Source organism: Notamacropus eugenii, chromosome 2 (genome assembly GCF_028372415.1).
Source record: "Notamacropus eugenii isolate mMacEug1 chromosome 2, mMacEug1.pri_v2, whole genome shotgun sequence".
In the NCBI taxonomy this organism is placed as follows: domain Eukaryota; kingdom Metazoa; phylum Chordata; class Mammalia; order Diprotodontia; family Macropodidae; genus Notamacropus; species Notamacropus eugenii.
In genome coordinates this window covers 365,902,921-365,914,599 of record NC_092873.1, presented here as the reverse complement: position 1 = coordinate 365,914,599, position 11,679 = coordinate 365,902,921, and the positions used below count along the sequence as shown (strand labels likewise).

General features: G+C 35.1%; 1 pseudogene; it reads right to left on the bottom strand.

Moving 5' to 3' along the window:
- Positions 1 to 6,660: 6,660 nt before the first annotated feature.
- Positions 6,661 to 11,162, bottom strand: LOC140523077 (large ribosomal subunit protein uL11 pseudogene; annotated as a pseudogene).
- Between the last annotated feature and the right edge of the window lie 517 nt (positions 11,163 to 11,679).

Genomic DNA, 11,679 nt, shown 5'->3' with positions numbered 1-11,679 from the left:
ATCACACTTTTATTACATTGGATACTAACTGAGGGTAGTAGATAGACCTCTGAGCCTGGAGTCAAGAAGACTTATCTTCCTGAGTTTAAATCTGGCCTCCGATATGTACTAGCTGTGTGACCCTGGGCAAGTCGCTTAAATCTACTTGCCACAGTTTCCTCATCTGTAAAATGAGGTGAAGAGGAAAATGGAAAATCACTCTAGTGTCTTTGCCTAAAAAATCTAAAATGAGGTCATGAAGTGTCAGACATGACTAAAATGACCAAACAGAAATACTAATAAATACTAATTAAACCTTTGATGAATAGTCCATTTTCCAAGTGTAGCCTTGATTATAGCCCCTAGGTTTTCAACAGAATTTGAATGAGGTGAGTTCCTCAGCCCCTAAAACATATTGATATATATCTTTTGTTTAAACTCGTTAATCTTTTATGACATGGCATAGAGCAAAAGACACTTGGTTGTATTGTATCTCCATTTGTTAATTTCTGTTATTTTAGAATAATTTTGTTATTTGATCTATCATAATATGTATCAGTTCCTATTTTCCTCAGTGGATATAACACTCCCAAACCCACAAGAAATAAAACATACCCAAGACATTTTTTTATGGAGATGCATATTTTATTATCTGATGAAGATACACAGATTTTATATGATCATGCCTGATTGTCTTCTGAAAACACATTCGTAGAGCTTTGAATGAAAAAGTGAGTTGCAGTAAAAATGACTTTTCTGCCTTTGGTACTTGTCTTTTCTGACCCATAAATGGTATTTTTTTTTCTTTCTTTCATTTTATTTTTTACTGCTTTTTTTTTTTGCTGTCTTACCAACTTCAAGAAGTTTATGCTATACTTCAGAGAAATCAATAATAACCCTTCCAGCTGTCAGGGCCTTCTGAAGGTTTTTCTTTGCTGGTTTTTTGAGGCTTAATTAAGCTGCTTCTCAGCAATAATTTGTGACTGAACTTTACTGCCTGCTTTGGTGTGACCAATCCTGTTTTGTTGTGACCTTAAAAGAGCCTTAAAATGTTTGACTTCCCCACATTAAGAGCTACTGCAATATCTCTGATAGTCATTGGTGTGTGTGCTTTGAGTCTCACAATTTCTTTAGATATTTCCTTGGAGTTTTTACCCGTTGTTAAAATATAACAAAAGAGACCAATGAAATACCTATGCATGGGGCCTAAATCTAGCACTTCTGTGAAAAACAAGTAATAGTAAACAGGGAAATCTACTCAATTTGTACTCCACTCCTGTCACAAAATGAGACCATATAAAAATTGTTGTTTATGCCAAATAATTTACATATAACCCATTCACCATATATCTAATTAGTCCCAGATTCCTACCTGGTCTTCATTTCAGCCATTTTCCTGCTATGCTGTCATCCTTTGCCTCACTTCCTCTCCACCACCTCATCTTTTCCATTTTGTTCTGCGAACACCAATCAAACCAACCTTACCACTGCCAGAGGAAAAACAGTATGTCAGTTTAGTTCTCTATGGCTCAATTCACCATCCCAATGATTTCCCAGGCCAAAGCATATTCTTCTTCCTCAACTTCCGCTATACTATAGGTTTGTGTCCCACATTAAAATATTAACTCCTTGTAGTAAACGATTTTTTTTCTTTTTTAGTTTTATCCCTATTGATTAATACAGTGACTAGTTCAGAGTAAGTGCTTGATAAATGCTTTTTCATTCTTTCATCCAATAAGTTTACATAATCTCAAGAGACTCAAAGATTCAAGTTGAAGAAATAGAACCCAATTAAAATGTCACTTTATGACTTGTTTCAAAGAAATACATTTACCTTGCTTATTAATATAAAAAGTGTATAAATCAAATTTGTATAAGCCAAATCTAATTTTCCCATTGACTTTTATTATGATTTTAAAGTAGCTTTACTTAATTTCCAATTGACTCTCCATAGAGAAAGGTTTCATATATTTTTGTTTTCAGTTTATATGTCTTTCCAGCTTGTACCACTAGTTTTTCTATGAAGATGTTCATAAACTATAAATCAATACTTCAAAGTGATATTTAAATGAGCCTATCCTATTATTAAGTGAATAACCACTATCCTGCTGTTTGTGTAAGCAAAATCATCAGTTAATCAAATTTACTTAAATTGTGATACAATTCCCTGTTAGACAGAAAACAATCAAATTCAATAAAACAAACATTTGTTAATCACCTACTCTGTGCAGTCAATGTGTGAAGACAGAAACTAAGTAATCTCTTCTTTTAAGGAATTGGTATTCTGCATAAGTATTAAGAGATGTCTGGTGCCTGGGGGAAATTATGAAGTGAGAAGAATTCATCTTTTTTCTCCTTCACTTTTCCTTGTCTTCATAGAAAAGATATATTTTCTACTTATTCTTGGTGCCTCACATTTTAGACATTTGCCCTCTCTTCCTTGGTAATCTAATTCTATTCCCTGGCTACTTGGAAACCCAACTGGAATAACTTAAATGTGCCTGATATTTCTTATTTACATCATTAACACTGGCTTCTGATGAGCATAGAGGAGTCATATTTGTCCTTTTCCCTGTATGTCTCATGGAAAGCAAAGTAATCCTACCTTCCTTGCAAATGAGCTAAAGGCAAAAAAATGGAGTAAGGCAAGGAGTGACGTGTGCCCTGTTGGGAGGTCATAATGAATCTCAATGTTTAGTGATCAAGATGATTGGTGATTGAGACTCAAGAAGACAGATTATTTTAAGGAGGAAACACCTCCATTTTGTACCCTATAAGAATTAGTTTCCTCCTTTTTTGAGTCCTTCTGCCTTGGGACCCTTTTCTAGGCAATTACCTAGATCTTCAAGCAGAGATGAGTGGGTTCTGTGGAGTATTTTCTACCAGTATACCCCTGGCATTAGAATGATATTTCTAATGCCTAAAACTAATTACTTGTATGACTTTGGATGAGTTGTTTCTACTTTCTGGACTTTGCTTTCTTCATCAAGAAAATTAGAGGTTTGGAGTATCTTATCTTAAACTTCCTTCTAGCTCTATACTTTGCCATGTCTTTGATTCTACTGGGCATTTCAGGCCAAGAAGGAAGAAAGGATGTGACAGGTTGGTGGATGACTTTTTTTAAAAACAGTAGTGGCTTGTATACCTTTTATACCTCGGTTAAGATAAATAAAAATAAATTAGTAAGTTTTTAAATAAATTTAGATAAATAAATTTAAATTTAAATAAATTAATAAATTTTTAAAAAATCAGCTAAGAGATGATATAGTGAGTACATTATGGGCTTTATAACACTGTCTTGAGTCTGGATTAAGTCTGATATACAAGGCATCCCAAAAGTCTTAGTGCAGTTTTGAGCTTTTGATACCCAATCTGATGTGCCTCAGAACTATGAAATGTGGAACTTCACCAAAAAAAATTGAAGATATTTTTTGAAAAAAGATGAGAATGCCAAGATAAACAAACCCTAGCACATAATGCTAGTGGTGATAATGTCTTCTCTATGCTTTAATAATAATCTTGAGTGATTACTCCTTCTTCCTATTCTCATTTCTAGGATTGGGTGATTTTCTTTACCCTAAGACATACTAAGCTGCTTTTTATCTAAAATACACCTATTAAACCAAAACTATCTTTTACTACACCTCCCTGGACTCCTTGGTCCCTCCCCCCTCAAGGTATATGGGAACTTCTAAAACCTGAATGATTGTGCTTGACTAAGGCACCCTAGCTTTGATTAATGGTCAGTCTCCTTAACTTTTTTAATTTGTGAATTTCTAATTTTTTTCTAGCTGCTAGATAGTGTTTTTGAGTGATTTAGAACAAAATTTTGAGACACCATTTATTTTCTCTTAAAAAATAAAATAATATTTTATTGATTCTCTAACACATATTTACATATGTGTGTTCTTTATGGTGCTTTTTGAAATTTTGTAAAGCATATTACATCAGTATCACTTCCTAAGGGCACCTTTTCTCCCTCATATAGAACTCCCTTCTCCCCTCCACATTATAAGGCAGTACTGTTAAGAAAAGGAAATCAACCAGTGTGCCATGTCTGAGAACGTGTATCTCATTTCCCGGCTATGGTTCACCACCTCTGCCAGTATTTTCTGTCAGTCCTCTGAAGTTATGATGGTCACTGCATTGCTCAGAGTTTTGAAGTCTTTCAGAGTTTTCCTTTACACTTGTTGCTGTTGTGTAAACTGATTTCCTGATTTTACTTGCTTTGTTTTGCATCAGTTCGTATAAGTTTTCCCAAGTTTTCCAAAATTCATAGCATTCATCATTTCTTATGGTACAGTCACATTCCATTCCATTCACATACCACAGTTTGACTGACCATTTCCCCAGTCAACGAGCATCCACTTTGTTTACTGCTCTTTGCCATTGCAAAAGTACTGTGATAGGTATTTTTTTATACATGGGGCCTTTGTCTTGGACCTTCTTTTGGTAAATGTTATGTAGTGTTGTCATTGTATCAAAGGGTACGCACGGTTTAGTGCATTTATTAATTACTTGGATGAATGTTTGGATGAATTTACAGCTCAACTACCAACACGTTGATTTGCTTTTCCTCAGAATTGTTCTTCCAACATTTACCAACTTAATCTTTGGTTTTTATATTCTTTCTAATTTAGGAAATATCAGAATTTGTTGATTGCTGATAGCACATCTCTAGATAATGGGACTTAATAGGCATGTATTGATGCTATTAGTCTGTCTGATGAGGTTGGCAAAACTTCATGTGTCAACTCAAATATAAATAGTTACCATTCCCAAATGACTTAATTTCACACCAGCTTTTAAGGGAAATAAAAAAAGAAATAAAAACATCAATGAAACATGAACTGTGATGCAGATGCAGTAAAGGCAGATCCAAGTGAATGAAAATATGTCACATAAACTTTCTGACCTGTTCTGAATTTTCATTTTATGCAAGATTGCTGGTTACCATAATTGTTATTGTTATGTTTGTCCTTCGTTGCCAAAGAAGACCATGCCATCAGAGAAATGATGACATGACTTGCTCTTGACTTTGTTTTGAGTGAGGAAGGGCTGTGCAGGTCACCAGCCTCAATTCTCCTCCAGAGCCATCTGAATCTAGTGACCATATATTTGTCAGGATGACTGGAGATGACCCAGGATGCACTGGGAGACCTTGGTCCCCTTTAGGCCAAGGTCTATGCAGGTACTCACTTAGGGTGAGGTAACCCCCATTCATTGAATAGGCCTGTTTAAGAAGTAGCCAGGGCATGGGTTACTATAATGGTAAGCAGTTGAATATTCAATTATATGAATATGTGTGTATGTGTATATATTTATACATGTATAAATATATAGTGTTTAATACAAACACACATGTGCACACACATGTGCACATGTGTGTATATGTGTATCAGTATAAATATATACATGCATATATTCATATACATGCATTCATGAATGCATGTGTGTATATATGTAGATATATAGATACACACACACACACACATATATATATATATTTCAGTATAAACATTGAAAGGACAACAATGGCCATGTGAAAATTAAACAACAATCCATTCACTCTTTGTCCATTTGTCCACAATCCATTAGCGAAGTACTTAGAATACACTCTCCTATTTTACTCGTAAAATAGCTCTTACAATCTCCTCTCCTCTAGGATGACTTTCTGGATTGATCAATGAAATTCAACAAGCATCTCTCTTTTTTAAATTTTATATGTATTTTATTATAATAATATATATAATGGTTGTAGACAGGGAAAAATTAATTTTTCTTCAGAAATACCCTTCCATGAATTAGGATATTAATATCATGGGTACTGCTTTTCTCATGTGTGAAATGAAAAGGTTCAAGCTAATAAAATATCTTTAAAAACCATCTAAAAGGCCATCGTGAGAATGGGAGGCTTTAAGTCAGACAGACATGACTTCCGCTAAAACAAAGTCCAAGGACAGAGAGAATAGAAATAACATCAGCTGTCATCAGGACCAACGATTTATAGAGACTCAGCCAGGTCTAGACTCTTGTACATTTCCAAACACAGATCACCATGGGGTAAATAGTATATAGAGTGCCATTTAGGCCCAGAAACTTCTATCCTGATTCTCAAGTCCTACTTATAAGGCAGTACACAACAATATTCACTCTGAGCACAAAGAAATAAGAATATAAAACTTTTATGCAATTTTTGACCATGTACAAATTACCCAAGAATAAAGCCACACTATTTGTGAAAAAAAACCTCGAGCCATAGGTTATTCCTTTAAAATCTCTTTTCCTGAATCCCAGCTATTACTGCCATTAACTGAACTGTCCTGCATTTGTATTAAGGGTACCCTCATACCCAATACCCCACATTCAAGGTTTTTAAGGCAAACAGGCACACTCTTTCCTATTAAGTTTGCAAAGATGGCAACTTCTTCTCACCTTTGGGGAAATTTTGGCTTGTCCAACTAGTCCTTCCCCTCAATTTCCAGTCCCACTAAGATGCTTCAACAATTTTCTTGCTCTTCTAACACTATTTTCCCTCCTCCAAATGAACTGCAAAGTATCTGAAAGTTGTTGCAGAGCAAGAGGGCTAAAGAAATTAAATTAACAGTTATTTCCCAGAATTTATGGTAGCTTCTGACACAAAAATTTTCTGGATGGAAAAACAAAGAGCCTCTGTTGTTATCAAATGTTAAATTTATTGCAATAGTCTCCTCTTTGTAGCATTTTAACTTACTGGGCATTCAACAGCACCACTATTGATGTCATCAATGACATCATGAGGATGCCTGCCACCACTGTTGCAGCCCACAGACTGAGCTGTTCCAAGAATCTCTTTAATGGTTCCAGAGAGATCTCTTGCCAACGATCGGTGCCTCATCTGTCGAGCAATGTTGACAGTCTCATCGCGACTGATGTTTCCATTGTGTTTAATATTTTTCTGCTTCTTTCTGTCCTGAGGAGGTTCCTTTAGGGCTTTGATGATCAAGGCTGAGGCAGAAGGTACAACCTCAATCTGGGCCTGAATGTTCTGAATGGTAAGTTTCACTGTGATTCTTAGCCCTTTCCAGTCACCAGTTGCCTTGGCAATGCCATCACCAACCTTTTTAGGAGATAAACCTAAGGGACCAATTTTGGGGGCCAGAGCTGATGTGGCACCAACTTCACCACCAGTGCACCTTAAAAACACGACTTTAATTTCATTAGGATCAAACTTGGGCAGCCTGGCGGCAACGAAGGTAGAGGCTTGGCCTGGACGCTGCGGGGTGGCTGCCGGTGTCGGATGAACCCGGATTCGGGACGACCGAAAGAAGTTGCACCTTCACCACCACAAGCAGTGAGCCAAAAGCAATAGTCATCTCTTTAACTAGCTGAATGAACTTACTGAGTACAGGGTCATACACTGGTTCCAAAGAGTAATGCAGCATTTTTATGAAGTGCATTTGTTGTTCTCATGGAGCTTATGGTCTGGTAGAAGGATGTGCTATATAGAAGTGATTATAATGAAAAATCATGCAAAAAAGTACCTTGGAGATGAAGAAAATAAAATGCTAGGTAAATCTAACAGGGGAAAGTTATTAACAAATTTGGGAGTAGGGCTCAGGAAAGATGTCATGTAAGATGTGATTAGAAACAAACAAACATTTCCTCTTCTCTTGCCTAACCTGCTTATGATTAGTTATTGTATTCTCACATATCCATATTCCTTTAGAAATACATTCGCTTGTGATTTCTACATAACATTTTAATTTAATGGTTTTGTGTCTTTTTTTAATTAAAAAAGTGTTTTTAAGTATCTTTTGTTTCTGGATCAGTAGTCATTCACTATGCCCTCCCCTCCATCATTGAGCCCCACTCTTACATAGTGAGGAACTTGAGCAAAAATAGCCAATGCAATTATTGTATCTGACAGGCTTATGCAACACAGGTCTGCCTAGTTCTTTCTTCTGTGCAGAGGCAGGCGGTATGTTTCATTTTCTCAGCTCTCCCACTTACTAGTTGTGTGACTTGAAAATGATCATATTATTTCTCTGAGTTTCAGTCTTATAATTTGTAAAAGGAGGACTTGGGACTAGGGAGAATATGAAGTCCTTCCCAACTTTATACCTATGTGCCTTTCACTAGGATTCATTGGCCATTGACATTACACAGAATTCAGCTTCCTTTCACTCTCCATTTACTTTCCTGTGGTCATTGTACATATTATTCCCCTGATTTTGTTGATTCACCATTCATTCGTACAACTCTTAAAATTTTTGTCTGAATTCCTTGTATTTCATTTTTTTGGCTGTGCAGTAATTTTACCCAATTCACAAAACACAGTGCGTTCAGTCATTCCTTAATCAATGGGTATTCCCTTTGCTTCCAGTTTTTGCTACCACAAAAAGTGATGTTATGAACACTTTAATATATATTGGACCTACTTGGTAGGTTGGGGAATCATTGAATCAAAAAGCATTTACAGTGCAGTCACTTTTCTTGAATAAATTCAGATTATTTACAGTGGCATTTGAATCAATTCAAAGTTTTACCATCAATGTGTTAATATTCCACTTTTCTCATTGACCTTATAACATTTAATTTATCCAATCAACTTTGTCAGTTTTCTGGATGTGAAGTGAAACCTCACAGTTGTTTTAATTTTTATTTCCCTTGCTGTAAGTGAGCTTGAAAAATATGGCCGTTCTCTTTTAGTGGTGACAAAGAATTGGAACTTGTGGTGATGTTCTTCAGTGGGGAACTGGATGAACAAGTTGCATATAATTGTGATTGAATACTATTGTGCTACAAAAAGTGATGAGCCAGGATACTTTCAGAAAAACTTAGACTTAAATGAACTGATGCAAAATGAAGTGAGCAGAACCAGGAAAACACTGTATATAGAAACAGCAATATTATATGATGATCAGCTGTGAATGACTTAGCTATTCTTAGCAGTATAATCTTAAAAAATTTATGATTAAAAATGCTATCCATCTCCAGAGAAAGAAGTGGAAAGAAAGATGGAGGTCTGAATACAGATCAAAGCATACTTTTTGTACTTTCTTTTTTTTCTTGTCTCTTTTCTTTCACAATGTGAGCAAGATGGAAATATGTTTTGCATGACTGCACATGTATAACCTACATCAAATTACTTGCCTTTTCAGTGGGAGAGGGAAGGAGAAAAGGGAATGAGGGAGAGAATTTGGAACTCACTTTTTTAATTTGTTTTTTATTTCCTTTTGAGACCTACTTGTTCATATCCTCTAACCATTTATTTATCTATTAGGGAATGACTCTCATTCCTACATAAAAGAATGAATTATCAGTATATTTTGGATAACAGATTTTATCAGAGAAATTTGCCACCAAGATTTGCCCCAGGAAGCTATAATCAGACGAAGATATTACTTTATTCTGTTTGGTCCCGGAAGGCATAACAAGGGGTAATAGATTGAAATTGCAAAGGAGTTATATTAAATGAAATGTAAAAACAAAAAACCAAAAAAAAAAAAAAAAACCAATTAGTGCTGTCCAAAAGAAGCATGGGCTGGCTGGGGAGCAATAGCAGGTTTGTTTTCCTTTGAGATCCTCTGACAGAGATCTGGGTGGTCACTGTTGGGTATGTTATAATGAAGACTTATTTGTTGTATGGGTTGAACTGTACAGCTACTAAGATCCCTTATTGTCCCCAAACTTTGTGATTATTTGAACACCCTCTCCCCTTCCCCAATTAACTCTTTTCCCTTTTTATCATAGCTGCGTCATATTTATGTGTTCAAACACCACTGATTGCAGTAGCATAGTGTTTAATAACCTCTAGGACAAAAACTACTTGGGTAGGATTAGCTACTCAACACAAACTGCTGGGGAAATGAAAGAGTAGTATGAGGGGAATTAGGTTGAGATCACCAGCTCTTACCACATATCACAATCCCAACAAAATAAGATCATAAAATGTCATATTATAAGCAAGTTAGGAAGGAATGGAAGAATAGCTCTTCCACAACTGCGAATAGGGAAACAATTCTTGATCAAACAAGTATACAGAAGATCACAGACAGATTTTTTTATGGATAAGTGTGTATGTATTCAAAATGATGTATTATAAATTTTATTATATTAGTATAAGCCAATCATGAGCAATGAATTCCCCTCCAATTATTTTTTCTTTATTTCTGCAAAGATTTTTTGTAGCTAAATTCATACAGTTCCTGTGTATATTTTTTAAAGTTGATTTCCTGGGGCAGCTAAGTGGTGAAGTGAATAGAGCACTGGCCCTGTACCCAGGAAGACCTAAGTTCAAATCCAGTCTCAGACATTTGACATATACTAGCTGTGTGACCTTGAATCGTTTAACCCCATATACCTTGTTTTCCTTCCTCAACAAAAAGAAAAATAGATTCTCATGTGTTTCATACATTTTATAATAATTTTGAATGGAATTTCTTTTCTTTTCTTTTCTTTTTTTTGTTTAAATCCCTTTCTGCTTTTAGGAGAAGCAATGCATAGGAAGAATGATTTTGGTAGATTTATTTTGTATCCTGTTACTTTATTAAAGTTAATAATTTTTTATCAGCTTTTTACTTTTTGCTACAGGGTCTTCTAAGGAGCTATAATTAACTTTGAAAAGTAGTTTTGTTTCTTCTTTGTCTGTGCTTACTCCTTTAATTTTTCCTTGTCTTCTTACTATAGCAAGTATTTCTCAAACTATAGAAAATGCTTGATTATAATGGACATCTTTGTTTTAATTTTGAGCTTATTGAAAAGTCCTCATGTGACTATTATAAATGATGTCTACTCTTGATTTTTAGATATATATAGTTTACCATATTAAGAAAAGCTCTAGCTATTTATATGCTTCCAAGAGTTTTCAGCATGAAAAGAGATTGTTACTGTGCTGAAAGTTTTTCTGCAACTGACACAGTCATGATTTGTTGTTTTTATAATTAATATGATTTACTGTGTTTTCTTAAGTTGAATCTCTGTTCTGAATATAAATCCATTCTGGTCAAATCAAAAAGATAATTCAATATCCATTTATTAAGCATTTACTATGTGCCTGGTACTGTGCTAAGAGCTGGGATTAAAAATAAAAAGAAAAAAGTAAGACAATTCCTGTCCTCTTACCTTCTGCCTGGGGAAGAAAACACTTCAAAGAAAGCCCCCAGTGGTCATGTGAAGAGTACTTACCTAATCAGATGCATGGTAGAAGTTAGGAACAGAACCCAGAGAGGAAGGGAGTAAACATGATGGTCATGGACACTCTAGTTAAAATGGACTTCTAGGAGGAACTAATCAATTAAAGAAAGAAACCAAAGGGAAGGAATGTTCTTCAAGCGTGAGAAAGCTACTAGGATAGAGTGGTAATAGCTCATAGTTTTTAATACGTTTCTACCCTCTTTGATAATATTTTATTCAGTATTCATTAGGGTTCAGGATATTTGTGTATAACCTTTTTTTTTTTTTCTGGTAAGTCTCTATCTATTTTGGGCATCAAGATTTTTCAAACAATGTAAGTAAAATTGAAAGTAATTGTTCTTTGAAAAATTGATAGAACTTACAAATCCATGTGTTCCTTTTCACTTCTCCATGATCTAATTTACATGGTATTTCTTCCTCCATTGAGAATCACAGCCTATGCATGCATTCTTTGCCTACTGAATACCTTCTTGTCCATGTCTATAGAAGATTTACGAAACCAAAACCCTTCTTTCAGGTGTT